The sequence below is a fragment of the Bactrocera dorsalis genome, chromosome 2 (genome assembly GCF_023373825.1).
Source record: "Bactrocera dorsalis isolate Fly_Bdor chromosome 2, ASM2337382v1, whole genome shotgun sequence".
NCBI lineage: Eukaryota > Metazoa > Arthropoda > Insecta > Diptera > Tephritidae > Bactrocera > Bactrocera dorsalis.
In genome coordinates this window covers 104,966,465-104,976,984 of record NC_064304.1, presented here as the reverse complement: position 1 = coordinate 104,976,984, position 10,520 = coordinate 104,966,465, and positions in this window count along the sequence as shown.

Below are 10,520 nucleotides of genomic sequence, written 5' to 3'. Positions count from 1 at the left end.
TTGTCACCATATTGGTTCGTTTGGTCGGCGGCTTCCGGGTCGTATGCATCATACATCCAAGACTCATCGCCAATAATAATACATTTCATGATATCCTAGTAATCGGAAATCATTGTTCTAGAGACGTTAACGCGACGCTTTTGTAAAAATTGACTGATTTTGGAACCAACCGTGCTTTCAGTCATTCCAACATAAAAAAAAATATTTCGACGAATGGGTTTTTGCGCGAAATTTAATTAAAAAGTCTTACTATTTTGTAGTATCCGCCTCGAGATGTTCGAAACAATTAAGAAGTTCTTGAAAGAATCCAATTTGAAATGAATTACCTGTTTTTATTAAAAGTCTGACAGTTCTGTCTTGTGTCATTTGAATGACGAAGGAAAAATGGTGAGCCAAAAGTTACGTGCTTGAGAATATAATTTAAAATTTAGAGTACCGTAAAATTTTATGATTGGATTGGAAGTTTTGGAGATCGTGTTTTATCTATCAGAGAGGCTTATAATGTTTCAGCACGGCCAAATGAATTTAGTATATTACGATTATAACTGTGTAACCAGTTTTTTGCCTTTCTCACAGCCAGTTACTCGATCAACTCGATCAATTAGCAAAATGGCGCTATCAGCGCGAATTAAGCCGGAAAGGTAGTACTCTTGCATCTTACGATCAACGATAGGGTCGAATAACGATTCGCTTTTATACCTGCTTGTATTCTTCACTTTCTATTATTTCTGATGATTAAAATCCACCGGCTGATTGCTATTTTATCAATGCACTCAACCAAATTTACAGCCTGAACAGCAACCGGTAGAGCTAAACCAAACTTACACTTTCGTGCAGTGGCGTAGCTAGGACGCAACGTCTTGGGGGCGGCAAAACGATCTTCGCTGTTTTTTAATATTCAGAAAAATACTTCAACAAATTTTTTTTACAAAATTTATTATAAAAGATAAAGAGTTGTACACTCACAATGTAATAATCTGAATAACAATGAAAAATATTAATTTTTACTCGAATACTCTTCAGTCTTTGAATTTGTCTTATATCTTTTGGCTTATATCTTTCTTAAAAATAGTGATAGAACTTAAAGATGCACTTTTCTAGCTTTGATCGCTGCAAAATCACATATCATATCATTGTAATTTAAAGTTGAAGCAGTTCTATTGATTCTATTGAGAGAATCGCAAGATTGGACAGTCTACTCTGACTCATGGTCGATCTCAAGTAAGATTTGATCAATTTAAGTTTGCTAAAAGATCTTTCACAAGATGCAACTGATACAGGTATAGTGAGTAGTATTCTTTAAGCTCTCGCTAACGTCTTATAGGCTTCCAGTCCCATTGAAGAAATGTATAATAAAACTTTTTCTGGCGTGTGTACAAGTGTACAAGATACAGGGCGAAAATGGGTTTTTTTCTATGGCTTTTAATAAGATGTCTCTTAAATTTACTCAATTTCCTCAAAAATGGTATTGTGAGAATTTTGGAACTTCAGAATTTGCGTGGCTTCCAGTTCCTAATTTTATATACTTAATATCGAAGATATTTTGTAAAAATTCACTTTTGTTCCAACCATCTCATGAAACTTGTAGGTAGGTAGATAAATGGGGCGGCAGAACATCCTTGGCCCCGGGCGCCCGAAGTTGTAGCTACGCCACTGCTTTCGTGTGTTATTAAATTTTTGAGCCTTCTGCCTCTTTAATTTAGTTTAAGATAAAATTCATTTGTTATTCTATAAAACATTTTACATACCTTTTTGTGCATTTTCATTAGTACTAATGTAATTATTATCCCCTGATTACTTTCATTTGAAAGAGAGGCCACTCATACAACCATTGCATGTTACGTTGCAATTCATCGACATGCTTTCAGCTAAACCCGAATGTGTCTTTCAAAATTGTAGTTTTTCTACATTTGTTGCGCACTTCGCACATTCTCGGAATTGAGAAACAAATAACAAAGTTTGTTGTAACCAATTTCGAAATTTGTTTAAAAATAGTTGAATGAAAGGAATAGAGCAGAACACTGAGGTTGCAACCAGTTTACGGTGTTTTGCATATATTCAAGCAGGGTGTTCTGAGTGATGAAGCTTCTTTTTATTAATTTAAAAATTAAACAAAATAAAATTACAGGGAGCAGTGTGTGCAGTAGTTACTGATGCGGGTCGATGATGCGTTAAATATGCTCCTGCACTAACTACTCATAGACATTTTCAAAGTGGAAACATTTTCGGCCATAATAATTAAGGATATTGGTACTTAGAATAGGCAGAGTTATGGACGTAGCGGAATTCTGAATCAGCAGGAAACCCCAAGGTTGGTCTCCAATAGGAACTTCCAGGTGAAAATACTCTCTAGCTGAGAATGGATGAGAGGTTTAATAAAAAAGGAGAACACTACCTCAATCCATACCGACGAGTGCAGAGTGTAGACTACGCTCTAGGGATAGAGGTATACTCAAAAGAGGTTGATATCTCTTTATCTTACCGTCTACTTGACCCATCTGGCATCTTCCACATAAGTTGCCGGACTACTGCAGTATATTTCAAGCTGAGGTCTTTACCGAGATATTGATCTTCGATCATATATTCTAGAATATATAAATTTTTAAACATAAAATACCTTTTGTTAACCCAAAATATTTCTGTACAATTTGCACCACCCTATACTTACAAACATGTAAAATTCCACGAAAATTAAATGAGTTACTTCGTTTAATTAAATTATTTTACATTAACTAATCATTAATTAAAGTTCAGCTTTCGCTTCACTTGTTTTTAATGATCCCTTAATGTGTGTTCAATGTAGCAAATAAAACAAATCAATGAAAGTTTAAAATATGGTACTCCGTTGTTGATGAAAAATGGGCTGCTCAAGGTAACATTGTGGGAGAAAAAACAATTAACTAACATTAAATACGGGGGCCACATAGGCGCACTAATTGTGGATAATTAATTATTCTTCCAATAGAGCACTGATGGAGTTTAATATTTAAAAATGTTAGCTTAGTGTAGCACTTTCCATGTTTCCATGTTCTAACTGGTCAATTGAAAAACCCGGCCTGGCACAGAGACGGCGCTACTAGAATTAAAGTCATATGATTTTTAGTTAGACCTAACTTTCAAAAGGCGGGTGTATAAATTTTATAGTGTCGGGTTATTAGTTCTGTTTTTTAAAGGGAGAAAAATACAGTTGTAAAGGGTGATTTTTTAAGAGCTTGATAACTTTAAAAAAAAAAAAAACGCATAAAATTTGCAAAATCTCATCGGTTCTTTATTGAAACGTTAGATTGGTTCATGACATTTACTTTTTGAAGATAATTTCATTTAAATGTTGACCGCGGCTGCGTCTTAGGTGGTCCATTCGGAAAGTCCAATTTTGGGCAACTTTTTCGAGCATTTCGGCCGGAATAGCCCGAATTTCTTCGGAAATGTTGTCTTCCAAAGCTGGAATAGTTGCTGGCTTATTTCTGTAGACTTTAGACTTGACGTAGCCCCACAAAAAATAGTCTAAAGGCGTTAAATCGCATGATCTTGGTGGCCAACTTACGGGTCCATTTCTTGAGATGAATTGTTGTCCGAAGTTTTCCCTCAAAATGGCCATAGAATCGCGAGCTGTGTGGCATGTAGCGCCATCTTGTTGAAACCACATGTCAACCAAGTTCAGTTCTTCCATTTTTGGCAACAAAAAGTTTGTTAGCATCGAACGATAGCGATCGCCATTCACCGTAACGTTGCGTCCAACAGCATCTTTGAAAAAATACGGTCCAATGATTCCACCAGCGTACAAACCACACCAAAACAGTGCATTTTTCGGGATGCATGGGCAGTTCTTGAACGGCTTCTGGTTGATCTTCACCCCAAAATCGGCAATTTTGCTTAATTACGAACCCATTCAAACAGAAAACATCCTCAACGCTCAACAAAACACGCGCGCGAAACACATTTAGAACAGAACACTGATTTTGGTAATAATATTCAATGATTTTAAAGAGTTTATCGTAAGTAAGTCTTTTCATGATTAAATTTGAAAGCATACTGATCATCTTTCTCTTGACACCATGTCTGAAATCCCACGTGATCTGTCAAATACTAATGCATGAAAATCCTAACCTCAAAAAAATCACCCGTTAGTACGAGGGCGAATGGTGTTTCAAATGAGTCGAAACCGAAAACACACAAAAATTCGCTGAAGGCCCTGAACGCCAACTTAACCTAGACGAAGTCGATAATAAAGATTTGTATGTTACGTGAAAATGTAGATTTTTTGTCAGTCTGGGTCAAATATGATCATACTATAGGACACTTTATATCACTTTTGTATGTATTCTTTTATGTATTCTGCGTTTAATGTGAGTCTATAATGCGTGCTTACAATTAATTTTTTGCCAAAGAAAAAAACATTAAATAACTGAGAACAATAAAGCAAGTATTCACCTGTATTTTGCATAATTATTAACGTTTGTTTATATACTGTGTTCATTGTTCCGCGAGAATTTCAATAACCGCCCGCAATCTTGCATTCGGAATATGTCTGCAATGCAAAAATAATACAATAATATAATTACCACATATTGAACATTCATTTTCCGATTCATTAACTACTGTCACACATTGTTGTTTTAATAAAAAAAGGAAGTAAGGAATGCTGAAGTCCGGACGTGGTCGAACTTTGGATACGTATACACGTATGGTTGAAGTTAACCGAGTGAATATATTTTGCATTAATGTTTATTCAGATATCTAGCATATTTTCTGATTATCGATGATAACATATAATATATAACTACATATATAAACTGAAGGTGTGGATATTCTCATGCTTGGTATATGGCATTGTATGAAAATTTTGAGCTAATCCATTTAACAAAATTTCCACTTATTTGTAAAGGGTGATCCATCTGGGAGTTCCCTAATTTTTTTTTTTTAAGAAAAAAAACATAAAGTTCAAACTTAATTTCTATGTTTATAATTCGCAAGACATTCTTTGACTTTTATTTTTTGAGAATTATATCTTTCAAATGTTCGCTGCGGCTACGTCTCAGATAGTTCATCCGTTGTGTCGATGACGCGTTCGAGCATTGCGACTGAAAACTGGCGAATGAGACGCCTGATGTTTTGCTCCAATGCCTGAATCGAAGCGGGATTGTCCGCATAGACTTTCGATTTTATATATCCCCAAAGGGAAAAGGTCTGATAATGTATAATTGACACGATTTTGGTGGCAATCGACTGGCCCAAAACGTGAAATTATCTGCTCATCAAAGTGTTCTCTCATTGACTCCATTGATTGATGCGATGTGTGGGAAGTGGCGCCGTCTTGTTGAAACCAATTGTCGCCGAGATCATGGCAGCCATTGAGAGTTTCATTGTGTGTTAATTGAAGAAAAATTAACCGATGATTCCACCAGCCCCCAAACCACACCAAACCGTTGTTTATTCTGGATAAAATGGTAGCTCTTGAATCTTTTCAGGTTCTCCTTCATTTCAAATGCAGTAATTTTGCTTGTTTGCATCCCCATTGAGCCAGAAATCAGCTCATAGAGGGAAGCGACGACCTTAGGAAAGTTCGACCGGTTTCAGTTCTTCGGGTCTGTTTTGGATTATTATCGAAGACAATTATTCAATCTCAGACGAAATTGTGTCAGTATACATATGTATACCCTATAGTATAACTTTAGTCGCGTATAATTTTTAAAGGAACTTTTTTATGCTAATGAGCAAAAACATTTATATTAGAATAGCACTTTTTTCAAACTTGTTGATTTATTTTCTCAATGCAAAATATCAAAAGATTCCATGTTATATACATTTTAAACGAAATATGATTTATGCTATATTGAATCTTCATTTTTAGGGCAAAAATTTAAATTTCTAAAAATCACCTTTGGAAAAAACAGACAACCTAATGCGCCAATGAACCGTATATCACTTTCTCATGACACCCACGTAATTGGTTATATACCATACTAATGTAAGTAATTTAATTTTGTTGAAGTAAATCAAACGACAGAGTTAATAACACCATTATGTCTAGTTCAGCCTCACAGGATCTCCACAAGTAGTCTACTAAGTGGCACTTAAGCGACACAAGCAATGGTTGCAATTGTTATTATTGTTGTTTTTAATGAGTTACACGGCTAATTGTATTAATTAATTAACAGAACAACACAATTGTATGTTTATATAACTATGTACAGGAAAAAAATGAAACATATTGACAGAAATATTATGAAAAACTAGATTTGTTTTCATTTTTTGCAGTTTTGTTTTCACATTATGATATAGAGGAAAAAGTATATAGAGTAGTTTAGGGTAGAAAGACCGGAAACTCATGTTAGGGAATATGTTAAAAATCGTTCTGCCATCAGAACTAATATATAAGTAGAAAGTATTTTTGAGAATAATCGACATACAGAGCTAGGATTAAGAATTAAAGGAGTCCAGATCTAGTGAAAAAAGGAAGTAGTTGTTCCCAGAAGAAAGCAGCGTTGGAAACGAAGAAGCTCGAGCACTCTCGAGCTGAAGCTACACATAGGTCCAGAAATGCAATAATATTATCAGCAACCGGAACCTAACCCGGTACCCGAAACATGCTCTGGTGGACAGTGAGCGAGAAATTGTGTTGAAAAGATATAGGATGGAAGAACTAAGCGAGTTTTAAATTTCCTTTTTTATACCCTGAACGATGTATACAATTAGGGCTCCCCAACGATTTTTGTAACACGTTGAAGAAAATGTCGGCTAGTCTATAAAGTATATATAAAAATGATCATTGTGACGAGCTGAGACGATTTAGCAATGTCCGCCTGTCACTGTCTGTCTGTATATACGCGAACTCGTCCCTTAGTTTTTGAGGTATCGATGCGCACAGAATATTCTCCTCAAGAAGCTCTCCATTTGTCGGAACCTGCATGGACGGAACGCATATGGGGCCATTATAGCATAAATCTGTCATACAAATTGAATGATCAAAATGAAGACCTTGTATGGAAAACTATTTTTATTGATAAGATAGCTTTAATTTGATATATTATTGGCCAGGACAACGAATAAATTCCATCGTTGGTCATCCGATTAACTCATACTTATTCTTCTTTACTGGCGTAGACATCGCTTACGCAGTTAGAGATGAGTTAACAACAGCGCGCAAGTAATTTCTTCCTTTCGTTATTTGGCGCCAATTCGAAGATGGCAAGTGCAGTCAGGTTGTTTTCCACCTGATCTCTCCAACGGAGTTGAGGTCTTCCTCGTCCTCTGCTTCCAGCCGCGAGTATTGAATCGAAAACCTTCAAAGCCGGGAAGTTTTCTTCCATTCGGATAACATGACTCTGCCATTGGCTGCGGTACTCGCCGTTGCGAATGCGTAAGGAACCATAAATTTTCCGCAAAACTTTTCTCTCGAACACTCCTAAGGCCGACTCATCAGATGATGTTATTGTCCATGCGTCCGCACAATATAGCAGGACGGGAATGATGAAGGACTTGAAAAGTTTGGTCTTTGTTCGTCGAGAGAGGACTTTATTTTTCAATTGCCTACTCATCCTACTTGTCCAAAGTAGCACCTTTTGGCAAGGATGATTCTGCGTTGGATTTCGAGGCTGACGTTGTTGTTGGTATTGGTGCTGGTTCCAAGATAGACGAAATTATCTACAATTTCGAAGTTATGACTATCAACAGTGACGGTTAAGGAAGGGATATCTAGGGAGCGGAAGGCTTCCAGATGATAGAGTCAGGTATAGGTGGTAAGACCGTTTGGATAATAGTACGAGTGACTTATAAGTACGTTCGGGACGTTGGGTTCGTTAAGGATAACCCTGAATTCAGATTTTCTCTGAATCTAGGTTTTCTGCTTACGGAGCATTGGACTCTGAATGCATTTTTGCATCAGCATGTCCGATGTATGCGGATTAGCTGGACTGATGCACCTTATATCTTAACGGTGTGATCTCCACTAGTCGGAATGATGAACAGTTAGGATCATTTGCGCGTGAGTTGTTTAAGCGGCGAAGGTATTTAACTGGGTATTAGGGTTAGTTTTTATGAGTGATGTGTGTATCGAGTTCAACCAATGCCCAGTAGTCCAGAGTTGTATGGAAACCCAACTGATAGTAGTTTCAGCTACGAGGTCTAATTCTGGTACCACGTGGATCAGGAGACCTTGGAGTTCGCTCCAACTTGCTCATGCGGACTGGCCCCTCGGGGGCTTCGCTGCAGCCGAAATTCACATTTTTTTCTTATTTGAGCTTCAATTAGCGCGAGTTAATAATTTAAAAGCGAAACTGCTGCATATTTGATTGAGAATAGCGTGAAGCGAAAGTCAACTCGACTGAAGCAATAAGAAGTAAGCGAGGCAAATTTAAACATGCAGAATAAAATATTAATTCATATTTACACAAGAGCTTCCACTTCGGCTGCAGTGTGCGCCGCTTACATTCGTTGAATCTTTAAGTTATTGCGAGGACTTCGTTAGACGCACTGCAGGCGCTTTGCTGCCATTTACGTGTCACTAACTCGCCGCTGTATTTTAGAATTGCCTAATTAATTGCACCCACACCGCCAATTCTTAGCCTTGGCTTTCAAACAGTCGCCTTTCACACACCAGAACAGCGGAAGTACCGCAACTGCATAAAGTGTTGCAGTGAAGCTTGCGCTGCCAGTGGCAGCCAATTAACGTGTTCCGCAATCACATTAGAAAGCCTTACGCTACAGTGCAAATATCAGTGCGCCATAAACTGGGGTCGCTTATGCGGCAAGTTGGTAGTTTGCTCCCGGCGCTCGTTAATTTATTCGCTAACTCGAGCAATTACGCGTTCACAACGTCGATCCCTCCGACCCCGCCGTGGTGGTTGCATTAGCTGACTTTTTTGTGATTTTTTTTCTGTATGGCCATCGTTGGCTTCGTGGGGCGCCGTTATTGGCAGTAAAGTGGCCACAGCCGTAGCGAATTTTCGCGTTCCCGAGCAGTGGCATAAACTATTTTAACGAATTAGTAGTTGATGAGTGAGTGCAAAACTTTAAAGTGCCAACAACTTTGTGCGCTGCCAACTTAACTAAGCAACAATCGGCCATCGGGTTATGCAAAAACAAAAAGCCGGCTGCAACTTTGCGACTGAAAGTGGCACGTTGCTACTGCCACAATTTATACGTGGCGTAATTTAAGGCCTCTAAAATCTGCTCTGGCAACTATCTTGCTCCTCGCACCGTATTGACAATCTTTTCAATTTTTCGGCCAAAAAAGTTGCACAAAAGTGAAACCATTAAAATACTATGTCGAAAGGACTAACTGACAACACCACTTTATTGTTTTTAATTTATTTATTGTGTTCTAGTTTATTGCCATTGCTGCTATGCCTTACAGTGCTGTTACTATAGTTGTTGCTGTTGTTGGCTACGGTTGCTTTCAGGCAGCTTTTTCCTCTTCTCTTTTATTCATTTTGGTCAATTATGCGCAGAAAAGGCAGACAAAAACGACAGAAGTAGCATAAAACCATTACAACATTGTGTGTGTCAACATTGGTTGAGGCCAGAACAACAATAATAACAACAACAACAGACACATTGACAGCAAAAAACTAGCGCAACAATAGCAAAAACGAGTCATAAACGAAACTTTTTAATGCAATTTTTGTGAACAAGTTGTATTTTGTTGGCATTGTCCGAATATATGTATAGTGTGGTTATTCAGCTACAATAACAAAAATTGTCTAAAAAGAATGTGCCTCCGTGTGTGTTGGACTACACAACGAACCATCAGCAAGCCATTCGTATTTGTGGTAGATATGCAAGAGAAAAATTTATGCAAGTAATTATATTATATTTCATATTAGGTGGCTACGTCATAAAATTATATTTTCCATAATCCATTAGCAGAATATTCGAATTTTTGGTAAAATTGCAAGAAAAATTTTAGGCAATTAATTAAAGAATTATTATATTTCAAATTAGGTGGCAACATCATAAAATTATATTTATTATAATCCATTAAAAAACCATTTGAATTATTGGTAAAATTGCAAGAACAAAGTTTGATTAGTTAATCACAACATTTTTGTAATTCGAATTAGGTGGCAAGATCATAAAATTATATTTTCTATATTCATTAGCAGCCCACTTGTATTTTTGGTAGAACTACGGTAAAAAGTTTTATACAATTAATCATTTAATTATTGTATTTGAAATTAGGTGGCAACATCATAAAATTAAAACTTCTGTAATTTATTAGAAGGCCATACGGATTTTTGCTACAATTGCAGTAAAAGTTTCAAATAATTAATAATAAAATTATTATATTTCAAATTAGGTGGCAACATCATACAATTATATTTTTTGTAATACTGTGTATAATTATATTTATTTCGCAAGTAGTTTTTTGTAATTATTTGTGCTGATAAATTTTTACAAATTGTATTATGGCGGCAACTCCAACTAAGTTCAATTCAGAATTGAGGCTAGTAAGATTCTGATTATTATGTACTGAAATCGAATCAGTTTGAGAAAGGTTTAGTGACAGTATTCTGTTATCT